Source organism: Vespa velutina, chromosome 6 (genome assembly GCF_912470025.1).
Source record: "Vespa velutina chromosome 6, iVesVel2.1, whole genome shotgun sequence".
Taxonomy (NCBI): domain Eukaryota; kingdom Metazoa; phylum Arthropoda; class Insecta; order Hymenoptera; family Vespidae; genus Vespa; species Vespa velutina.
Window position 1 is genome coordinate 5,282,113 of NC_062193.1, and position 24,171 is coordinate 5,306,283.

The 24,171-nt window shown below is 41.8% G+C and overlaps 1 long non-coding RNA gene across 15 annotated transcripts in view; it reads left to right on the forward strand.

Moving 5' to 3' along the window:
* Positions 1-24,171, forward strand: part of LOC124949950 — a 118,521-nt gene that overhangs the window by 16,475 nt on the left and 77,875 nt on the right. The gene's annotated exons all lie outside the window — the stretch shown is intronic.

Below are 24,171 nucleotides of genomic sequence, written 5' to 3' on the forward strand. Positions count from 1 at the left end.
GACGACGACGACGACGACGACGACGACGACGACGACGACGAAGACTACGACGACGACGACGACGACGATGAGGAGAGAAGGAGGAGGAGGAAGAGAAGAAGAAGTACGACGTCATGTGGACGTTCAGAGAGAAAGAGAGAGCGAGAGAGAAAGACAGGAAGAGAGAGGGAGATAGTGAGACATGCGTGTATGTATCTCTGATCCGTGTGTGTATGTGTGTGTGTGTGTGTGTGCGAGCGTGTGAGACGCGCGATCAACGAGGGTAGAGAGCGGCCGACGACGGCTTTGGTGGAATAAGAGGAGGAGGAGGAGGAGGAGAAAGAGAAAGAGGGGTCGTGGCCTGAGGCGAGAGGAGGTGGGAGAGAGAGAGAGAGAGAGAGAGAGAGTGAGAGAGAGAGAGAGAGAACAGCTCAAGAGAGAGGCCGAGAGGCGATGAGCCCTCGGGGCGGTGGCCGTTTCGTGGGCGGCCGAGAGGAAAGGAGAGGAAGAGTCGGGAGGAACTCGGCGTGGCGCGGCTCGATGCTCGAGCTGGTTGAGAAGGAGGAGGAGGAGAAGGAGGAGGAGGACGTATGGAGGTGGAGGAGAGTCAGGCTGAACGAGCGTGCGACGCCGGCGGGCTTCGCGAGACGTGGTGGAGGAGCAAGAGAGGATGAAGAGGAGGATGAGGGAGAAAGAAAGAGAGAATGAAAGAAAGAGAGAGAGAGAGAGAGAGAGAGAGAGAGAAAGAGAGAGAGAGGAGGGAAGGTCTCGTCGGCACGCGCGCCGCGAAGTGCGCTCTACCCACGCAAACGTGCCACGCGCATACACGCGCGAACGAACTCTCGTGCGTGAGACCGTGCGTGAGAACGCGTCGCTTCGTGCTCGTCCTCTTTCTCTGACTCTCACTCTCTCTCTCTCTCTCTCTCTCTCACTCTCTTTTTCTCCCTCTCTCCCTCTCTCTCTCTCTCTCTCTCTCTCTCTCTCTCTCTCTCACTTTAGGTTCTTTCTACGGATGACTGTATACTTTTATTTGTGTATGTGTGCGTGAATCTGATGTGAATGTGTGGTGCGTGTATGTGTGAGCGTGAATGTGGTGTGCACGCGTGCATGTGTGCGCGAGCGCGCGCGCGTGTATGGGAGAGTACTGGGTAGGTCGACGCCGGCGGACGGTCAATCGTTTCGAAATTTTGCACGCGCCCGGCCTCCGCGAAGCGACTTTGAATCGTCCGTAGACCCCTTCGAATCCACTTTTTCCCTTTTCGAATCCTTTCGGAGAAATCTTTACCGACGGCTCGATATCCGATCGATAGATACGCTCTCCGTCTTCTCTCCTCTCCTCATCTCTGCGAATTCCATAATATCCAATAGGCCGTTCTATATTTTTTAAGAGATCTTGTATCTCTTAAAAACTCCCTCCCTCCCTCCTTTCCCCTCTCCCCCCTCGCTCTCTCTCTCTCTCTCTCTCTCTCTCTCTCTCTCTCTCTCTATCTCAGACTCTCCCTCCTTCCCTTCCTCCCTTCCCTCTCTCTGTCTTTCTCTGTGTGATCGATATAAATAACTGATCTTATTTTTTTTACGCTTTATCGATCTTCGTTCCTTTATCGAAAGGATATCGTACAAGTTTTCTTATATAGACACACACACACACATATATATATATATATATGTGTGTATATATATGTGTGTGTAGATTGTGATAACGCGTTATCATCTTTTTTCATTCTTGGAAACATCGATCTAGATGATCGATAAAAATGATGGATAAAAGATCAATCGTCGTGGTAATCGTTCCTTTCTCCCTTTCTCTCTCTCTCTCTCTCTCTCTCTTTCTCTCTATCTCTCTCTCTCTCTCTCTTTCTCTTTTTCCTTTCTTCAAATTCATTCCATGTGCGTAGGAGGACATATCCACGGGATTCGTCGAAATTAGTCCGGGAGTTCCTTCACAGTGCGGCTTGGCTCTTGGAGTAACGGGGAACGAGTGGCGTGTCGGTGCGCCGCGTCTTGATTTATGTCGAAAACTTTTTGGACACGGCGTAGGCGGCGTGGCGTAGCGCGAGTTGGCGCGGCTTGCTCTGTTCTCTGTCCTTCTCTCTCTCTCTTTCTCTCTCTCTCTGTGTGTTTCTCTCTCTGTCTTTATCTCTCTGGTCTCTCTTTCTCTTTCTTGCTCGGAGAGGCAACCACCGTCGCGTTTCCACGCCCGCACGGCTCGCACGCTGCCGTTGGATAGATATATACCGCCGCGTCGAGCCACGCTCGCTTCGCCGGAATGCGCCGTACCTAGTACCTGCCTCGACGTCACGTACCGGGTGTCGTTCGACGAGTCGCACCGCCAACGAATTCCATAGGAATTCCACCTATCTTATTTTTTTTTTTTTTTCCTTCGTATTTTTCTTTTTTTCTATTTTTTTCTATTTTTTTATTTCTTTTTTTCTTTTTTTTCTTTTTTTTTCTATTTTTTTCTTTTTATCTTAGCGTTATTGGACTGGAGTATCGTCGCCGACTTTATTTTCACAAAATCTGCGTCTCACGATACTATCTGTCTTTCTCTCTCTCTCTCTCTCTCTCTCTCTCTCTCTCTCTCTCTCTCTCTCTCTCTCTCGCTCTTGCTCTTTCTTTCAATCTCTTGCTCTTTCTTTCTTTCTGTCTATATCTTTGTGTATTTCGCCGAAGTAACGACATTTTTATTATCAGGACCGATCGAACGAATTCGCTCAAGTTACTCGTAAATCTTGCGTCTTCGTCAAGTAAAACGATTTCGATTTTGCAGGATCTATCCACGCGCGTTCGATTCGAGGTTATTCGAATCCAGCGTAACACACGGCCCCGAGGATATCCAGGTCCAAACGAGCTCACTCTCACACGTACAGAGATACGTATAGATAACTGTCCTCGGCGGCACGTTACTCGTGAAACGCCTCGTTTATCCTATCTCTCTTTCTCTCTCTCTCTCTCTTTCTCTCTCTCTCTCTCTCATACATACATACATGCATATATACATACACATATACGTACGCACACAGGAGCTATATATAAACCATCCTATGGAGTGTGAGAGAGAGAGAGAGAGAGAGAGAAGTATCGCTTGCGTGCCGCCGGCATACGCACGCACATACGAACGCGCTCGTGCGTACACTTTCGGCGAAGAACCCACTCGCAAACGTCAGGACCATTATTCTCACAGATGCAGAGCGGTCGGCCGTCGGTTGGTCGGTTGGTTGGTTGTTTGGTTGGTTGGTAGGTAGGTAGGTAGGTAGGATGGTTGGTTGGTTGGTTGGTTGGTTGTTTGGTTGGTTGGTTGGTTGGTTGGAAAGGACGAGAACATGGACTAAGACGAGGAGGAGAATGACGACACCGACGACGACGATGACGATGACGACGACGACGACGAAGACGAAGAAGAAGAAGATGACGGTGACAAAAGGAGGAGGATAAGGAAGAAGAGATCGAAAGAAAGAAAGAAAAAAAGAAAGAAAGAAAGAAAGAAAGAAAGAAAGAAAGAAAGAAAGAAAGAAGAAGAAGATTCGTTGGCGCTGAGGAAGGAGTAAAAGGGGTGCGAGGCTATTTTGTCTCGCGCCGAAGATGCGCTCGCGATGGCACTCACCGTTGGAGATGGAAGTAGTGGAAGAAGAGGATGAGAATGAGAAGGAAGAGAGATAGATAGATAGAAAGAGAGAGAGAGAGAGAGAGAGAGAGAGTCAGAGAGAGAGATAGAGGAAGGGTTGGGAGGGTAAGGGAGGAGGTAGAGAAAGAGAAGGAGTGAAACGATGGAAGCTGCTGTGCGCGCGCTCGTCGCGCCGAGAGACGAGAGAAGGAGTATGAGGATGAGTATGAGGATGAGAGGAGGTGGAGGAGGTGGTGGTGAAGCTTTTTTGCCGACACGCGCGGTATCGCGCCACGCCATCGGAGCGAGGCAGCAACATCGCGCCGTGGCATCGCGCCGTTCCCAAGCCTTGTGGCGCGGCGCGATGCGGCGTGGCACGGAGTGGAGTGGCGCGATGTGGCGTGGCATGCCACGCCAACGACTCGGCGCACTCTCGGCTGGCTCGCGGAGTGCCTCGCGTCGCTGACTACTGAAAGAGTAGAGTAGTGGAGAGCGGTGGTGCCGGGGGAATGGGTGGGTTGCGCTGGGAGGGGTTAGCGGGGGTTGGGAGAAGCGACCAGGCGAAGCTGACAAGGCCGCGCGCGCGATCGGTTCGAGCCTCGTCGAGAGAGCCTTGCCGCCGCGAGCACGTGCGTGTGCGTCCGTATCGTCGTCGCCGAAGCGATATACCTTCCTTCACTCTCTATCCCTCTCTCTCTCTCTCTCACACACACACACACATACACACGCGCGCGCGCACATACATACGTATTTATCTATGTATATATATATATGTGCGACGACGAGTACTAAAGTGAGAAAGCGTGTGAGAAAGAGAGAGAAAGAGAGAGAGAGAGAGAGAGAGAGAGAGAGAGAGAGAGAAGCACGTTCTCGCACGTCGGCGGCACCAAGAGACATTACCCGCCGCTACAAGAAGAGACGGGGCTCATTAACGCCGATGCTTCTCTCGTCCTCTCGACCTCCTCCTCTTACTCTTCCTTCTCCTCCTCCTCCTCCTTCTCCTCATCCTTCCCCTCTTCCTCTTCCTTCCTTTACCCTTTTCCGTCCAACTTTCCGCGGTACTTTGCTCTTTACCGTCGTTCTTACGTGATAGTCCTACATATGTAGGTACGTAGCGGGTAATCATCGGTGGCGCTTCTTCTTCGGATCAACGAGCGTGTCAAACTTTCCAACGTTAGGTAGGTAGGTAGGTAGGTAGATCTCACCATACGTACGTGGTAATAGATTGATCTTTTTCATTTTGTTTTTCTTTTTTTTTCTTTTTTTTACTTTTTTCTTTTCTTTTTTTTTTCCTCTTTTTTTTTTTTTTTTTTTTTTTTTAATAAAACCTCGACAGAGATCACGTTAGAAAATTAGAAACGGTTTTATACATGGGATTTTCGTTTTCGTCCTTTCACGTTTTCTCCTTTGGAGGAAGTACATGCCGAGTTTTCGATTTTATTTCGGAGCACAGCGACGCTTTACGTTGAATGGAATTTTCAAATGTGGATCAAGGAGAGAGAGAGAGAGAGAGAGAGAGAGAGAGAGAAAGAGAGAGAGAGAGAGAGAAAGAGAGAGAGAGAGAGAAAGAAAGAAAGAAAGAGAGAAAAGAGCGATCCTTTGAAATCAGTTTTCGTCAGGTCGACTCGCGTGCCTTGAATCCTTCATCTTCATCGGATACCGAACAATATCGATCGATCCACGACTAGAACTCCTAGCACGACGTACTTTTCGTGATAATGCGAAAGTGAGAGAAACGATGAGAGAAAAGAAGGAAAGTAGAGAAACAGGAGGATGAAAGGCTCGATGTGTTATAGACCAGAGCGAGCGAGAGAGAGATAGAGATCATAGAGTTTTCTCGGTAGCTACTGCCTTGTCATCGATCGTAACGGAAACGAGTGAGAAGTATATATATATATATATATATATATATATATATATATAGAGAGAGAGAGAGAGAGAGAGAGAGAGAGAGAGAGAGAGAGAACATACTAAGAGAGAAGTTCGAAATGTTCGACGTCGTGAGGCGTTATCCGGAATGCAAGAAAGCTTAATCCTCGTTAGTAAGAGGTACGTCGTAGACGTAGTCGTTTCTCTTCCGCCTAGAGCGATTTCTAGACATGAACGTCGTAGCTCTCGCGTCGTTCGTTGTATTGGTGACATCGTTCCTCTGAAATCACCGCTATTTCGAATTGTATTTATATATCTACGTATTTCAACCGTCGAGATCGATTAGCGATTTTTTTTCTCCCCTTCTTTTTTTCTCTCGTCAAAGTCCAACCGTATTGCGTTCGACGATCTACATAGTTAAAATAAAAAAAAAAAAAAAAAAAGAAAAAAAAAAAGAAAAAAAAAAGAGGAAAAAAAAAGAGAGAAGGAAAAAAAAAAATGGAAAAAGAAAAAAAAGCAAAAAAAAAAAAGAAAAAACAAAAAAAGAACAATAATAGAAATGGAATGAAGTAAAAAGCAATCATGAGTAAGATCTCGATAATAAGCGTACTAATGACAAATTTTGATACTACAGATTTTTCAGATTGATCGTTCGTATTTCACGTTCGTTCGTTTCTCTGAAAATTGTTAGAAAGATATTACGTTAGAGGTAGTAACGAGCCGTCTCTTGCTTGCATCGTTCCATGATTTCGCGTGAGAACGTATAACGAAGAGAAGGAGAAAGAGAAAGATAGATAGGGATAGATAGAGATAGATAGAGATAGTTAGAGAGAGAGAGAGAGAGAGAGAGAGACAGAGAGAGATAGAGATAAAGAAAGGGAGAGAGAGAGAGAGAGAGAGAGAGAGAGAGAGAGAGAGAGAGAGAGAGAGAGAGAGAGAGAGAGAGAGAAGGAACGTATTCCCGTACTCGCGATATACCAACTACCTGTTAACCGTGCTCTCTACCACAGTCTCGAGTCAAACGCGTCCTCGAGCTACGGCTCCGTCTTGTTCCCCGATATCTTTTATCTTGCGCGTTATATACACCGTTCGCGCGCGTTCGAGCCATTCGATCGAAACGAGGCGAGATTCATGCTCGTATCTTCGTGCTCGTTCACCTTTAGCTTTTAATCATCTAGCTCATTTCTTACATCGGACTTGACGCGTGCTTTTCGAGCCGACTTTGCGAGATCGTAGCGGCGCGTTAACGACATTCGCTCGTTCGTTCGTTCGTTCGTTCGTTCATTCGGTAGATATCCTACTCAAACTTTATCGAGTTTCCTCGCTTACGAGGAGAAAAAAAAATGGAAGAAAGAAAGAAAGAAGAGAAAAAAGAGAAAAATACATTCTTGTTCTTCCTTTTCTTCTTCCTTCTCTTTCTCTTCTTCTTCTTCTTCTTCCTCTTCTTCTTCCTCTTCTTCTTCTTCTTCTTCTTCTTCTTCTTCTTCTTCTTCTTCTGTTACTACTTCTTTTACGTTTTCGACTTTCGCGATAACTCGGCCTCTTTAACGATAACGTTATCTCTATAGGAAATTTGAAATTTAATACGCGGATTTATATCGTCTAGTTGCTAACTCGAGCGAGAAGAAAATAAAAAGAGAGAAAATAGAAGAAAGAGAAAAACGCGTATGCAGAGAGAGAGAGAGAGAGAGAGAGAGAGAGAGAGAGAGAGAGAAACCCATACATACACCCTCTTCCTTCCATTCGCTCGACTATACATATACATATTCGACTATAATCCCACGCGTCCTTTAGGACGCGTATCAAGAACAGCTAACTGGCATGCAATGGCCTGCTGGCACGGCTCCTGGCGAATTCCTTGGAAGAACACGAGACGAAGATAGAGAATGTAAGGTCGTAACGTCATCGTCCGGGGATTAGCGAGCGAGCGAGATAAAAAGAGACGCACAAGAATAAGAAAGAAGTAAAGAAAGAAAAGGAGAAAAAATAAGAAAGAGGAGAAAGAAAGAAAGAATGAAAGAAAGAAAGAAAGAGAGAAAGAAAGAAAGAAAGAAAGAGCGAAGGAGGGAGGGAGGAAGGATGGATGGATGGATGGAAGGAAGGAAAAGTGTGCTGGCGTGGCCTCTCGAAAATAAGGATAATGACAGGAGGCGCGGGCGGGAGCGCCATTTAGAGCCGCGAGCCGACTATCGTTCGTCCGGTGGCATACATATAGTATATTATACACGCTCGTATATAGCCGTTGAAACGACACGTTCGCGTTTCGACACGAGCACAGAGCCAGCAACCCAGCCAGCCAGCCAACAAGCCAGCAAGTAAGCCAGCCAGCCAGCCAGCCAGCCAGCCAGCCAGCAAGCCAGCCAGCCAGCCAGCCAGCCAGCTAGTCAGCCAACCAGCTAGCGAGCCAACCAGCTAGCGAGCCAGCCAGCTAGCCAACTAGTTATCCAGTCGACCAGTCGACTCGGTCATTATGACTGCCAGGCTAACGCCAACGGGCTATGCATCATTAATGGTCCTCGTGCCACTACCGGCCACGGCTCCCACGATACACGCTCCTGCATATCTATATATATACATATACATACATACATACATACATACATACATACATACATACATATATATATGTATATATATATATATATATATATATATATATATATATATATATATATATATATGCCAACTGCCCGTCGGCTATTTTACTGCGCGAATTTTTACAGTCTAATACCGGGTGTCCGTGAAGCTTACTTCTCGGACCCTGGCCGAGTTTCAGAGTAAAGACAAATCGAACGTTGACTCGTCCTTCGCAATGTTATCGAACCTATATCAAAACTCTAACTTTCCCTTACTATTTCTCTCTCTCTCTCTCTCTCTCCCTCTCTCTCTCTCTCTCTCTCTCTCTCTCTCTTTCTCCCTCCTCTCTCTCCGTTTTTTTTCTTTCTTTTTTTTCCTTTTCATAGCAACGTCGTCTATAATCAGAACGTTTGATATCGATCTTCGCCCGCTAACTAAACTAAGTATCCCCGAGAGAATGTGTCCAATTTAAAAAAGAACAAGCTCATAGCTCCAGGGAAGTTAAAATACGACGTGTCTTTTTGATTTACAATGACGGGAGGTGGTGAAATGGGGGCGGAAGGAGGAGGAGGAGGAGGAGGAGGAGGAGGAGGAGGAGGAAGGTGGGGATGGGGGATGTGGGAATGTGGGGATGTGGGGATGTGATGGTGGTAGTGGTGGACGGAGATGGATAATCATAAACGTGCGTGCTTTCCTGTTCATACGCGAGAAAGAGATAGATAGAGCAAACTAATTTGCATACAAACATTAGCCAGGGTTTGTGCCCCCATTAATTATGCGATGCTACCAATGAGCCAGTAGCTAACGTTACTTCTTTATACGTATATCTACTAACTGGCTTACACTTACGTGCTACATCATTATTTTTTCTCTCTTTCTCTTTCTCTCTTCCCCCTCTCTATCTTTGTTTTTATCTCTTTTTAGTTTATTCTATATATATATATATATATATATATATATATATATATATATATATATATATATACACACATATGCATATCTTTCTTCTTATCTTTATATATATATATATAAAATTTTATGTGCAAATTACGATTGATATTTGAAAAAGACAAAGCACTGTCTTTGTTCTATATATTTATGTATTGCTTAAAATTCTTTTTAATTTTCGTAATCGCGGAATTACGATTAAATATTCAAAAAGACTTTCTGTATCTCTCCCTCTCTCTATCTCTCTCTCTCTGTCTTAATTTTATTTAAAACTTTATTTGCGAATTCCGATAAATATCTGAACAGAGTCTGTTACTCCCTCCCTCCTTCTCTCTCTCTCTCTCTCTCTCCCTCTCTCTCTATCTCTCTATATCTTTTTCTCTTTCTCTGTTTATTGAAGATAAGTGAATGTTTTGCACGATTACGCGTTAGATTCAAATAGCTCGTGCCAACGTGCGGCACGCACGGAGAGACAATCGAGACAGGAACTTATCTTATCAGAACTGCTACTAGGTGGCCAACGAGCAGCTCGATCTGTCTCTCGATCCTACCGTACGTGGCTTGAACGGATGCGATCGTTCGCCAACGATCGTGTCTTATCGACGACGTCCTGAACGGCGCGGCTGTTAAGCGTAGGTACGTTGAGATAGTTACACTAACACACATATGTATGTACGTATATAGGCACGTCGTCGAGGGTGAAACGCGACAAAGCCTATGACGTATGAGAATTCACGGCTCTCACTCCGATCGATACCCATGTTCTGAAACGAATCGTTTGATACCTGCGATCTTGTTCGATAATAATTGTTATATATTACACATGTATATATATATATATATATATATATATATATATAAGTTAAAGTTCATGCATGTCCGAGTTCTAAAGTATATATATGCTTCGATATTTTTCTTATTGAAAATTATTCTTTATGGATAATGTAATTTTTCTTCTTTGTTTTTCTTTTTTCTTTCTTATTTCTTTCTTTCTTTTTTTTTTTGTTTTTTTTTTGTTTTTTTTTTTTTTTTTTTTTTTTTTGAGACAACTCGAGCGTATAAAAAATAACAATGGAAAAGATAATTTGTTAAGATTATTTCTTTATGACTTAAACGTTCGTCCGTTAATGTTTAAACGAGTTTAATAATAAATTTAGAATAGATAATATAAGTGAAAGGGAGATAGACGATAGAATCTGGGTCAGAATTTTATATTTATATTATTTTTACGTAGTACTTAGAGACAGAGGGGGGTTTTCTTTTTTTTTGTTTTTGTTTTTCTTTATAGGTTTAAAGTATTTATTGAACATTACGTAAGTCGATATCCGATTGATGATCGGATCGATCTAGGAAAATTCGAACGTTTCGTAAATAATTTCGAAAATATGTTTTGTATGAGGGCAACAGGTATGTCGAAGGAGTTAATACGAAATAAGATAAAATTTATTGATGAGTCTTGATAAATAGGATAGTCGATAGCATTCGACTTGTCTTAATTTTCTGATAGCCATACAGGAAACTGATACGTTCGAGCAATGAAACGGCGGAAGTCGTAACGATTTAGAATGGATCGACGTTGGAAAGGTATGAAAGATCTATAAGCAGGATATTCTTAGTCCTTAATGACCCGTAGAAACGGAGAGAGAGCGAGAGAGAGAATCGACTGGCAATTTGACAAAATATATAGCGCGATGGACGCGACCAATAAGATGCCATAAATATTTTAGCGATAAGATTTAAGGACGAAATATGAAGGAAAAAAATTGCCAGCGTATTGCCCTTTAAGAATTTACTCATGAATCATATGTTTATTATTATATTAAATATATATACATAATTATTGTAACATGATAGGATTAGATTTTATAGATTTTAATAGGAATAGTAAGACTTTTTTTTTTTTCTTTTTTCCTTTTTATAAATAAATAATCAACTATTCAATAAAATCGATCCTTTCAATCATTGAATCCAAATCTCTCTTTCCGTTTCGATTCTAGTGCTATATATTATAACTTGATTAGATTCACGAATCAAAGTTGGTACTTCGAAGAAAAGAAAAAGAAAAAGAAGAGAAATTTTTTTAAATTAAGAAAAAAAAAAAATACATCGCTCAACTCTGTTTCGAAGAATATTGTGAAATGAATATTACAAAAACAGAACAAAAAAAAAAACAAACAAACAAAAAAAAAGAAAGAGTACGATGCAAAGTGTGAAATATACTGTCGTATACCGATGTAATAATTAAAAAAATGTAAGATCGTCCGACGAAGACGATTAATAACGAATCAACGCGGGATAAATTTTTTACGAAGAAAGTAGGTAATTAAAAGGAGGGGAAAAGGAGAAGGAGGAGGAGGAGGAGGAGGAGGAGGAGAAGAAAAAGAAAAAGAAAAAGAAAAAGAAAAAAAAAGGAAAGAAAGGAATAGAATAGAAAGCATAAAAAGAAAAGAATGAGATTGAGATTAATACACGCACGAGTTACGGTATCAGAGCGTATCATCATCATCATCATCATCAACATCATCTTTTGGCTCAGAAATATCTATGATTATTACAAATATAAACATTTTAGTTCGGCGATAGATAGTTCGACGAATGTAGTTAACGATCGGTTATTATTACAGTCAGATTAGCGTATTTCGTTTGTCTCGATCTCCCATTCAGCACGCGTCGTCTCACACCCACGCACTTGATCCCCGTAGTCACGCGCGAGCGCGGCTACGTTCTCATACTACACTTACATATATGTATGTACATATATACACGTACTTACATCGTGCACCCTTCGTTACCACAACCATTGCCGCCGTCGTTTGAAGGCTGCTGCTGCTGCTGTTGCTGCTGCTGCTGCTGCTGCTGCTGCTGTTGTTGCTGCTGCTGCCGCCGCCGCCGCCGCCGCCGTTGATGACGATGATGAGGAAGAGGTGGAGGAGGAAAAGGAAGGGTTAGAGAAGAAGAGGGAGAGGAAAAGAAGGAGGAGAAGGAGGAGGAGTAAGAGAAGGCGTGACGGTGCGCGCCTTGGCAAACGGCCGCTTATTGCGAGAAGGTCTTGCTCCTTTAATGGGTTTTGCGTGCCGGGTAAGCTTGGATGGATCACACTCGGTGGGTCGAAGGTGAAGGAGAGGCTCGCGGTCTACGTGCGCGATCATCGATAACGAGGCACACGCACGACGCCTTCGTAAAACTGCCGCCTCTCTTGCGTCAAAGGAAAGAAAAAAAAAAGAAGAAAGAATAAAAAAGTAAAGAAAAGAGGAAGAAGAAGAAGAAGAAGAAGAAGAAGAAGAAGAAGAAGAAGAAGAAGAAGAAGTAGTAGTAGTAGTAATAGAGGAGGAGGAGGAGGAGAAAGAAGAAAGAAAGAGAAAGAAAAGGTCTCTACGATTGCTAGTCCCGAACGTTTCATAACACGTTAGGATATCAACGAGTCCACTTCTTTTGCAAATTTTTGCAAATTTATTTCACCTCTCTCGTGCGTGTTATTTCACGTGCTTCGCCGTGCTATTAAAATCTTTCATTACTTCTTCTTATTCTTCTCCTCCTTCTCTCCTCCTTCTTCTGTTTGTCATTTTTTCTTTTCTTTTCCTTTTTTTTCCTTCTTTTTTCTTCTTTTCTTTCCTCTCCTTTTCTTGTCGTACTTCGAACGTCCGCATTGCTCCTAAGATCGCGTGATCGTGGGAACTAAATACCGGGATAGTTAGAGACGGTACGACATGCTTTTTCCCTCTCGTCCGCTTTAAATTCCAGGACACATGCACACGAGTCTCGGTAACCATTGTCTCTTCGTGGCTGGCCTCAGAGACGTTACAGTTTCTTGCAGTTTCGCTTGAGTAATGCGTGAAACTACTTACATACATACATACATACATAGATACATACATACATACATACATACATACATGCCGTCGGCGTTAATTGATCGTGTCGTAGTCTTATTTAGAATTTTACCGCGTAATCTCACTGTTTTTTTTTTTTTTTTACTTTTTTTTTTTATTTTTTTTTTTCCATTTTCTTTTATTCTTTTTTTTCCTCTCTATTCCGTCAATTCCTCGTTCTATCGGGTACCAACCTAACGATACAAAGTTCTATTTATGTAATACTAATATTATACGAAAGGAAGAAGACGCGCAATTCAGACGCTAATCTCGTTCGTAAAAGGAACGTTTTTTCTTCTTTCGCGAATAGCCCGAAGCCGAGAAACGATTGAAAATCTTTCGGACATTCCAACTTCGACGCTCGCAATCAAGTCTCCTCAGTCCCCTCACCCGCCACCTCTCCACTTCACTTTCCCCCTCCCGAGCGTTAATCAGGACGAAACGAAGTATCATCGATGTTATAAATCATCTAGGGCATTTGGTATCATCACGGGTAAAGCATCATCTCCCCCCCTTTCTTTTTTGTTGCACTCTCTTTCTCTCTCTCTCTCTCTCTTACTCTCTCTTTCTGTATCTCTGTCTCTATCTATCCTCTCCTTCCCCTTTAACATCACACGTTCTCTCGATCCCCCGGGAGAATAACGAAAGATATACGCCGTAACGTCGTATCGGCGATAAATAAAGATGAAGCCGCCGCGATAAAATGCAGGGCACGCCGTTCTTCGACTTCCCTCTCCCCCTTCTCCTATCCCGCGCCATCTCCTCCTCACACCCAACCACGACCCCTCTTTTTTTTTCACCCCTCGATACTTCTCCTCCAAAACACTCACCTGTGTTCTCTCCTGCGCAGCTCGCCATTTTGATTTTCTTTCATTCTCTCTCTTTCGTTCTCTCTCTCTCTTTTTCTTTCTTTCCGTTTCCATCTTTCTTTTTCGTTCATAGCGTCTAGCCAGCCATCTCTTTCCCTCGACATATCCCTCCAGGTTTCCTTCCACCTTCCCCGAGCATTATCTTGGTTCTCCCCTTGCTCTCCATCGCTTCATCCAGGCACCATCAAACCGCCGTGAAACGAGGCGCACAGTCGTAAAAGCTACACTACCTTTCTTTCTTTCTCTCTTTCTCTCTACCTCTTTCTCTTTCTCTCTTTCTCTCTTTTTCTTTCTCTTTCTTCATTCTGGTTTGTTTCGTTTCCTTCTCTTTTTTTTTTTCTCTCTCTCTCTCTTTTTTTTTTTTTTACTCTTCTCGACCTTTCCATTCAACGACGACGGCCTTTACCGACGTTAGACGATCTCTAGACGAAAATATAACTATATGTGGATATCTGTAAAATGTTTTATGGAAACAGTCTCCGAGACGGCTTGTTAAATACATACACGTACGTACATGGTTTTACACGTTCGACGGCCAATCGAAAATTTTCAGCCGATAAATGACCATCTCTCTCTATCTCTCTTTCTCTTTTTTTTTCTTTTTTTTTCTCTTTTTCTCTTTCTCTCTCTCTCTCTCTCTCTTTTTCTTTTTTTTTTTTTTTTTACTGTAAAACATAGGACGAAAGCAAACATGCAAGAGGAAGGAAGGTGTAGATCATGAGCATTATATCGAGGTATCGATCGATTATATTTGCTTGCCAACGCGGGGTCAGATAACGAGATCCCGATGGCGGCATCCTCGTTGTGGGTGGGGAGGCTCGAAAATAGCGTTCATTTGGACCACCGCGAAAGAGAGACAGGGTAAGAATTGTTTGCAGCGGAAACAATTCCAATCGGCTGTAAATGCCGGTGTTTTTAAATCGGAAGTGTTCTATTTCTCTCTTTCTCTCTCTCTCTCTCTCTCTCTCTTTCTCTCTCTTTCTCTCTCTTTCTCTCCTCCTCCCCCCCCTCTCTCTCTCTCTCTCTCTTTCATATCTTTTTTTATGATTTTCGAAGTAACACGTTTACCCGATCGAGAGAAAAATCAGATAGGAATTATCAAATTGTAATCCATTAGTGAAAAGGAGATAAAATATAATTTATCGATTTGTATCAATTAATAATAATAATCGACTTTGATATAGGCTAGAAAATTTTATTGCTCTTTTACGTGTATACATATATCTCTTTCTCTTTCTCTTTCTTCTCACGCATCTCTGAATAATTCAGCGAGATATATTTTCTACCGAGGAGAAAGAAGAAGAAGAGGAAGAATAAGAAGAAGAAGAAGAAGAAGAAGAGGAAGAAGCAGAAGAAGAAGCAAATAAGAGGAGAAGAAGAAGAAGAAGAAGAAGAAGAAGAAGAAGAAGAAGAAGAAGAAGAAGAAGAAGAAGAAGAAGATAGGTGGAGCTAGGTCGGACGCAAATTTATCATTTCTCCGAGGTGGCGGTAAATTTGAAATTAAAAGTAAGCTCGTGTCTCTCTCCGATTGTCGGCACTCTTTTTCCTTCTCACTTCCATTTTTTTTTCCTTCTTTCTTTCTTTCTTTCTTTTTTTTTTCTTTTTCATCCTTCTTTTTCTTCTTCCTCTTCGACAGAAGGCGCGGACGAAATCGATTTTCTCGCCACCGCCTTCTCTCTCTCGGTACCGTGGCCGTTACTTTCGCCAGTGGCGGCGGTGACGGTGGCGGTGGCGGTGGCGGTGGCGGTGGCGGCGTTCCGTTAACGAGTCCACCCACGCGATTATACCACCGGCGTGGTGGTCTCCAGGCACGTGAGAGACCTCCGGGGGCTTTCGAAGAAATTCAAAAGGAATCGTGATCTAGACCGACTTCGGCACGGGGACGGGCTCTCAGGAAAACGAAGAAAAAGTTTCGGACGATCGTCTATATCGTTTCGCGTGTCGACCCTTATCAACTCGACTCTCTTTCTCTCTTACTCTCTCTCTCTCTTTCTCTCTTTTTTTCTCTTACTTTCTTTCTTCAATCTCTTCCTCTCTCTTTTCAAGGGGGGAGAAAAAAAAGCCTAGACGTTTTTCGTAGATTTTCTGGTCGAAACGAAAGAAAGAAAAAGTAAGGGAAAGAAGGAAAGAAGGAAAAAAAAAAGAAAGAAAAAGGAGAGAGAAGATAGTTGCACTGGTATATTTTCGTGCAATGTCGAAGAGGAAAAAGTGGGGAAAAAAATAAAAAAAGAAAAAGAAGGAAATGGAAAGAAGAGAGAGAAAGAAGAAAGGGTGCTAGTAGACAAAGGGACAACAAGAGAGAAAAGGACATAGAAATAGAAGTGTAGGTAGAGAGAAGAAGGAGGATGAGGAGGATGAGGAGGAGGAAGAAGAGGTGGGCTTGGGATCCGTCCGAGCACGAAGCTTTGACTCGGCCAGCCAAGCTGTGGTTTGGTGTGTGTTGCCGGCTCGGGGTGGCACGAAGTGGAGAGAGATGGACGGGGTGAATCGGGTTGGGAGGTTCGCTTGGGGTCGTGGGTGTCGAGCAACGTGCGATGCCGTGACATCCCTCCTTCTCCTCTTCCTCTTCATCCTCCTACTCTTCCTCCTACTCTTTCTCCTTCTCCTCCTCCTCCTCCTCCTCCTCTTCACCCACCCTCTTTGCTCGTAACGCGCACGAGCCTCGTTCTCGCTTCTTCTCTTCCTTTCACCTCCCCTCGCTCTCTTTGACTACCATCCTCATCCTCTCCACTTTTCTCTCTCTCTCTCTCTCTCTCTCTCCCTCTCTCTCTCTCCATCTCTCTCTCTCTCCATCTCTCTCTCTTTCTCTTTCTCTCTCTCTCTCTCTCTCTCTCTCTCTTTCTCTCTATTCCTTCCTCCTCGTCCATATCCACGAGCCGTGCTGCTACGCCCGACCACCGAACTACGAGCTCGGGTTCGAGCTCGCCGTTAATCCGTTTATCGCGTTACCGCCACCACCACCAGCCTAGCAACCCCTCCCCCAGCACCTCCCCCCGACCACCGACTCCCCGACCCAACTCTACCCCGTAACCAAGCCGCGTTTCGTTCCCGTTACCCGCACTCACGCGGACTTTGCACGTATACGCGATACCGAGTTCTACTGGGTGTTCTCGCGACTACCCTTCTCGTTTCTCATTACTTTTTTTTTCTTCTTTTCCTTTTTGTTTCCTCTTTTTCCTTTTTCTGTTTTCGTCTCTGAACACCCCCACCTCCCCATCCCGCTTTCCCCCCTCTCCCCCTTCCTGCCACTTCCTCCACTGCCTCGTGCCTCGTGTTTTATCTTTTTCTTCCTTTCGTGTTTTGTTGTTCTTTCTTTTTTCCCCCCCAACAACTTCCATCTCCTCATTCATCTCTTACTCCCATTCCTCCTTCCCGACCCCTTCAAGCTCCCTCCTACCTATTGTCGTCGGAACTTTATTTCTCGAAGGAGAAAAATATGTGGCCGTGCGAATTTTCGTTCGAACATTTCTATTCGCAAAATCCGAACGTAGAATCAGAATGATTATCCTTATCTACATCGGTCTTAAACGATCGACCATCCATGTGTGTTTTATCCCTCTCTCTCTCTCTCTCTCTTTCTCTTTCTCACTCTCTCGTTTCTTTTTTTTTCTCCCTTGCATGTAATTTTTTTGTTTTTTGTTTTTCCTTGTTTCTTTTCCCTAACAATCCCCACCTATACTCTATCCCCTCTTCAGTCCCCCCTCTCCCTTCAGCCTCCCTCCCAATCCACCCGTATCATCGTCGAAACTTTATTTCCCGAAGGAAATATATGTGGCCGTGCAAATTTTCGTTGAAAATTTAGCTTACAAACTGGACGTGTAGAGTTATAATCGTTTATCTTATCTCGATCCGGTCTTTTAAACGATCGGCACGATTTGCGTTTGTTTATTTTCTCATTTTGTTAGTTAAAGGAGCAAAGGGGAAAAAAAAGAAAGAAAGAAAGAAAGAAAGAAAGAAAGAAAAGGAAAGAAAATGAAAAAGAACGAAAGAAAGTAAGAGAAAAAGTAAGTAAAAAAAAAAAAAAAAAGGAAAATGCGAAAGAACGTCTAGATCCGTCTTTTCATTAGTTCTCTCTCACACTCCGTATATAGTAGTTGCCCATATATACAAGTAGTCACGGTTAGCGAGGAAGAGAATGTGCTGACTTATATATACATGTTAGTATCCTGCGGTTGCGACCAAGATCCTGATATACCGGCGTAACGACAAGGAGGCAGTAGCTCTTCCACTACTTTTTCCTCGTTGTTGTTTTTTCCTCCCCCTTCTCTCTCTCTCTCTCTCTCTTTCTCTTTTTCTTTATTCTACTATCCTTTGGCTTCTTCTCTTTTTTACTTTCGAGTCACGAGCTTTTGGTTTTCGTGGTTTACTCTCTCGTTTTATTTTATAGCTATCTCTCTCACGCTCTTTCTTCTTTTATTTTTATGAAAGAATTTTCCGTAAAGAGAAACAAGAAAAAGAAAAACACACAAAGAGAGAGAGAGAGAGAGAGAGAGAGAGAGAGAAAGAGAGAGAGAGAGATAGAGAGATAGTACTATTTACTATATCTATAGTAGGGAATAGTATCTATAATACACAACGTAGAACCTCTGCCTTTGGTTAGTCGAACTTTCGACGAAGAGCTTTAAGACTTCCTCTTCCTTCTCTCGGCTTTAAAGGATGGCCAAGAAAGCCACGAGGAGTGTCTTTCTTCGTCGATCGATCGACCGGAAAGCGTTCGCAAAGCCGACAACGAGAAAGAAGTTGGAATTACGCGCGCGGTTATATTTTCCAATTCTTCGTGCGAATTTTCTTTCTCCCCGTTTCTTTTCTCTTTTTTCTTTTTTTCTTTTTCTTTTTTGTTTGCTTTCTCTTCTTGTGTGTTTTTTTTTCCTTTTTTCTTTTTTTTTTTCTTTTTCTTTTATTTTTATTACCGTAGCGTGTCCGAGAGAAAGAATGGCATTTATGACGATTGAATATTTTCATTTACAATCGTTGCGGTCGATCGTGTACATCATAATTATTATCGTCGTGTATTTTTAATATTGTCAATATAAGAGATAGATAGAGGAGAGAGAGAGAGAGAGAGAGAGAGAGAGAGAGAGAGAGAAAGAGAGAGAGAGAGAGAGATATTTGTAAGTTATTTTCTTAGATATTGTATCTCGAGAGCAGTTTCAAGTCCAGGGTCGAACGAGATTGTTTTTCTTCGAGTGTTTATATTTTTTTGTAAGATTCGACCAAACCACGACGAAGAATTTTATTTTAATTATTCTCGTATTACTATTAAAAATATTTCGATCTGTCGTTTTACACAGGTTTCTTTTTCTTTTCTTTTGTTTTCTTTTTTCGAAAGATCATCAAGTCTTTTCTAAAAAAAATCGATTTAATCCAAACAACAATGACGAAGAATTAATTTGATTTTATTAACTATCTAGTTATATCACATATATTCCGTATTTATATATATATATATATATATATATATATATATATATATATATATATATATATATATTCAAGATAATACAATCTTAGAAGACTATGATGAGAAAACGATTTTGTTTTATTTAAAGCTTCTCTCTTTCTCTCTCTCTCTCTCTCTCTCTCTCTCTTTCTCTCTCTCTAACGAACGAGTTTCTCTAACGAACGGGGAAACAAAAAGTACGATATTATTTCATCGAAGCGATCGTTCGGCGGTTCGCAGTATGGTTTACCACCGAAAAGCGGTGATGATAAATTTCGCAGAATATCGGGAGAAACTCTATCTCCGTTAGAATTTCGAGATTGAATTGCGTATGCTCGAAAATTGCCGATTTCCTCTCTATTCGACCACCGAACCGAGTTCTACCATTCTCTTTCTATTTCTCTCTCGTCTCTCTCTATCTCTCTCTTTCTATTTCTCTCTCATCTCTCTCTCTTTCTCTCTCTGTCTCTCTCTCTCTCTCTCTCTCTCTCTCTGTCTCTCTCCTTTCTCGTATCTCTGTCTCGTTTCACACGCATAGAGAGTACGAGACGTGTGCAAGCGTGCGAACACACTTCAATCGTCGTCGTCCTAGAATTTCAGCGCGTTGACACTTTATCAATTTATATCGAAGTAATTGAACTCACGGGTGTGGGACTCTTGAAACGAATGAAAAGTCGACATAGGACCTTTGAATAGAGAAGAACGTTGGACATGAACAGAGAGATGGATGCAACATGATTTATATCCTAGATACTACTTTATGAATCGCGTTTCTCTAAGTTGAAAAAAAAACCAAAAAAAAAAAAAAAAACAAAACAAAACAAAACAAAAACGAAAGAAAGGAAGAAATAAGAGGAACAAGAAAAAATATAGGTACGCGTTATGAGAACATAAATAGAAGATTATTATAATTATGTCGTTCGAAGGATAATTTGCAAAAAGAAATCTAAAAAAGGAAGAAAAGGAAACTTTAACTCTTTTTCCCTAAAAGAAGAAAAAAAAAAAAGAGAAAAGTTATGGAGGAAAATCTTCCCCAATTAATTTCAAACATTTATCTAGGAAAATATTAAAAGTCGACGAAAATAGAAAAAGGAAAAGGAGTGAGAGAGAGAGAGAGAGAGAGAGAGAGAGAGAGAGAGAGAAAGGCCGAAATTTAACGTGTAGACGTGGTTACTAACGATGTAGCGTCTTAAAAAAAAAAAAATACAATAGTCGTGTCCTCGCCAACGATGATGATGGATGAAGAGTGATGCGATAAAATGTAAACAAAATAGAAAGAAAAAAAGTAAAAAAAAATGAAAAAGGGAAAATAAAAAAAGAAAAAATAAATAAAAAATAAATAAAAATAAAAATAGTAAAACAAAACGAAGAGCGAAAACGTTTGATTATAAAAAGAATATATATATATACACACACACACACACGCATATATATATATATATATATATATATATATATATATGAGATAGATAGATGTACAAAATAGAGATAGGAGATAGAGGGTTGAAAGTTGCGTGCAGAAAGTGCGAGCTCGTATCGCCGACCTATGACACGGTGGTCGCCGTATCCATGAGAAGCAGTAGAGGGGTAGAAGAGGATAGGGGTAGGGTAGGAGAGAAGAGGGATACGTGTAGAAGAGAGCGTAGAAACGTTATGCGTTGGTGGTGGCGACGGCGTTCCATGGGGTAGCGTTGGTGGTGGCGGAGCGCATTAATCATCCCCCGGCACGCCATGGCCATTCGCAAGCCCCGCCGTTCCCAAACCACCGTGGCTCTGGCGTCAGTGGTGCTCGATCATCCGTTTTGCGTTGTCGTGCTGCAACCCGTACCTACACGACCTGCAGGTTTTGGCCAGAGTAAATCTTCCTATACCGCCTGCGTATAAATCGTGGACGAGGGCGCCAACTCGCTCGCTCGCTTGCTCGCTCGTTCGCTCGTTCGCTCGTTCGCTCGTCCGCTCGTCCGCTAGATATCTAGCTAGCTAGCTAGCTAGCTAGCTATCTAGCCAGCTACCTAATACATAGCCTAGCCTAGCCTAGCCTATCCAAGTATAGCTTGGCCTAGCCTAGCCTAGCTTAGTCCGGCCTAGCCTAGCTCGTTTCAAAAGGGATTCGTTTTAAAAAGTATACTGTCGTTATCGAAAAATCATATCTTCTTTTTTTCCCTTTTTCCCTCTTTTTTTTTTTTACGCATTTATTTTTTTCATTCTTTCTTTATTTGCCCTTTTTTTTTCTTTTTTTTTTCGTTTTTTCTCTTTTCATTTTTTTTTCTTTTTTCTTTTTTTAATCGAATGTACGTTCCTGTTTATAAGGGCGTGGGGAACGGTGTGTATGCACTTCTTTGGGCTCGTTTTATGAGACAAAATGTTGGACGAATGGAATTCTTAGTTTTTCTTAGATTTTTAAGAAAGAAAGAAAGAGAAAAAGAGCGAGAGAAAAAATATACGTAAGATCGAGTTTCAGGTAAGAAAGTAAATTTTCTCTCTTTTAAGCGAACAATCAAACGATTTAAAAGTTTCATGGTATATACATATACATATACATATACATATACATATACATATACATATACATACATATATATATCATACATATATATATATACATATATATATATATACATATATATATATATATATATATATATATATATATATATATATATATATATATATATACACGCTATGCAGAGTTACAAAAATTCTAATGGAGTAGGGTCGACGTTGCGTCAGGATAAAGAAGGACAAAGAGGAAGAAATGGCTCGCCGCGACGACTCATCGCTCCCTCGTCAAATATTTCATCGCTCCGACACGGCCTCCGTTTTTGAAGGGAGCGAAAAAAGCGTATACGAGAGAGAGAGAGAGAGAGAGAGAGAGAGAGAGAGAGAGAGAGAAATAGCAAAAGAGAAACAAAGAAAGGAATAAAAAGAGAGAAAGAATGAGAGAGAGAGAGATTGAGATTGAGAGAGAAAGAGAGAGAGGGAGAGGGTGGGAGGGAAAGAGGGGAAAGAGAGAGTATGGAAACGTAGTCGACGGATAAAAGTTGCAACGAGGAGACGGCGGTTGTACGGCCCTGCGCAGTACCAACGAAATTATTTACCGATCGTGGCCCTTCGCCTCTCCACCCCTAGATGAGCACAAGCGCTCGGCTCGCAACTGGGGTTATTAACGTGCCCGAGGGTCAGGAGGATCGATCTCCTTCGGGAACGGATCTTTATGAAATTAAGATCCTCCTCCCTCTTTGCTGCTTTGCCGGTCCACCTTTCACTGTTCTTTTCTCGGTCTTTTATCCCTTTCTCTCATTGGATCCTTTGACCGCATTCCCTTTTCTCCATCTCTCCCTCCCCCTCCCCCTCCCCTTTCCTCCCTCTCTCTCTCTCTCTCTCTCTCTCTCTCTCTCTCTCTCTCTCTCTCTCTCTTTCTCTCTCTGTTTATCTGCCTGTCTGTCTTTCTCATTTTCTTTTTATTTTTTATAATACTCCCGAAACTTAGACATTTCGGTAGCAATAATAATAATAATAATAATAATAATAATAATAATAATAATAATAATAATAATAATAATAATAAAAAGAAGAAAAAAAAGTAAAAAACCTTTCCTTGGTAAGCCTTCCCCTCTCGTCTCTTCTTCATTTATTTTTCTCCTTTTAAAATCCTTCCTTAAGATCTTTTTCCTTTTTTTTCTATCTACTTTCAATTACATCGAGATTTTCTATCAGCTGATAAAAATTAACATATAAACAACTTCTTTTTTGAATCGACTTATTGTCGAATCATAGAATTTCATATGTATGGAATAATAATAATAATAATAATAATAATAATAATAATAATAATAATAAAATAATAATAATAATAATAATAATAATAATAATAATAATAATAATAATAACTATGCGTATATATGAGCGAGAACGTGTGTACGCGTTTGTATGAATGAGTAGCGTCAAATGTTTGAGCGAAGCTTAACAATGAGAAAAAATATTATATATGAGACACCCAGTAGAGTCGATCCCTCTACTGAAGGAAAGGAAGAAAAGTTGGGCTTTAACTATACGTTCCGTAGTCTAGACTCTAGATGGAAGATTGCTGTTTCTAGGCTAGGCCAGCCATAATCGCCATTCACCACACCCCGAACCTTCTGACTCTCTCATCCTTTCTCATTCTCTCTCTCTCTCTCTCTCTCCCTTTCCCTTCCTTCTTCTCTTTCGGTCTTTATCTCTGTCTGTCTCTCTCTCTGTCTGTCTCTCTCTCTCTCTCTCCCTCTCCCTTTCCCTTCCTCCTTCTCTTTCGGTCTTTATCTCTGTCTGTCTCTCTCTCCCTCCCTTCCTCTCTTTCGGTCTTTATCTCTGTCTCTCTCTCTCTCTCTCCTCTTTCTCTCTTTCTCTATTTATCTCTATCCTTCTCTTTCTCCCTCGGGAATCCGCAATCCACCGTTCGCGATCTCGTCATCCACTATCCTTCGTCCTCTCCGCAGCCCTTCAACACCCTCACCGCGACCCACAGCCCCCTCGAGATATCCCTCGGATTTTACCTTTGTCCCTTGCGCACGAACCAACGCCGCTAGCAATATATATATATATATATATGTATGTATGTTTGTATATATATATATATATATATATATATATATATATATACTCTCGAGTATCAGGCGTAAGCATCGTTTTTGTTTGCGACATCGCGCTGTCGCGGTAACTCGCTTCCGCAAACTTTCGCATTTACATTTTGACGAAATTCCTATTTCTTTCTCTCTCTTTCTATCTTTGTCTCTCTTATTCTCTCTCTCTCTCTCTCTCTCTCTCTCTCTCTCTCTCTTTCTCTATACTTGTCAATTCTCATTCTTTATCACGAAAATCAAAATCCCCTTTGAAGAGTACAAATATTACGTTATAATATTTTAAGCGAAATCAATTGACAAAATTTCTATTAACGATAACAATGTTTTAGTATTCCCTTTGCGAGTAAGTAAATTAGACTTGATTGTTAGAAATGTCGGTGGCTGTTTTTTCTATCGTCGA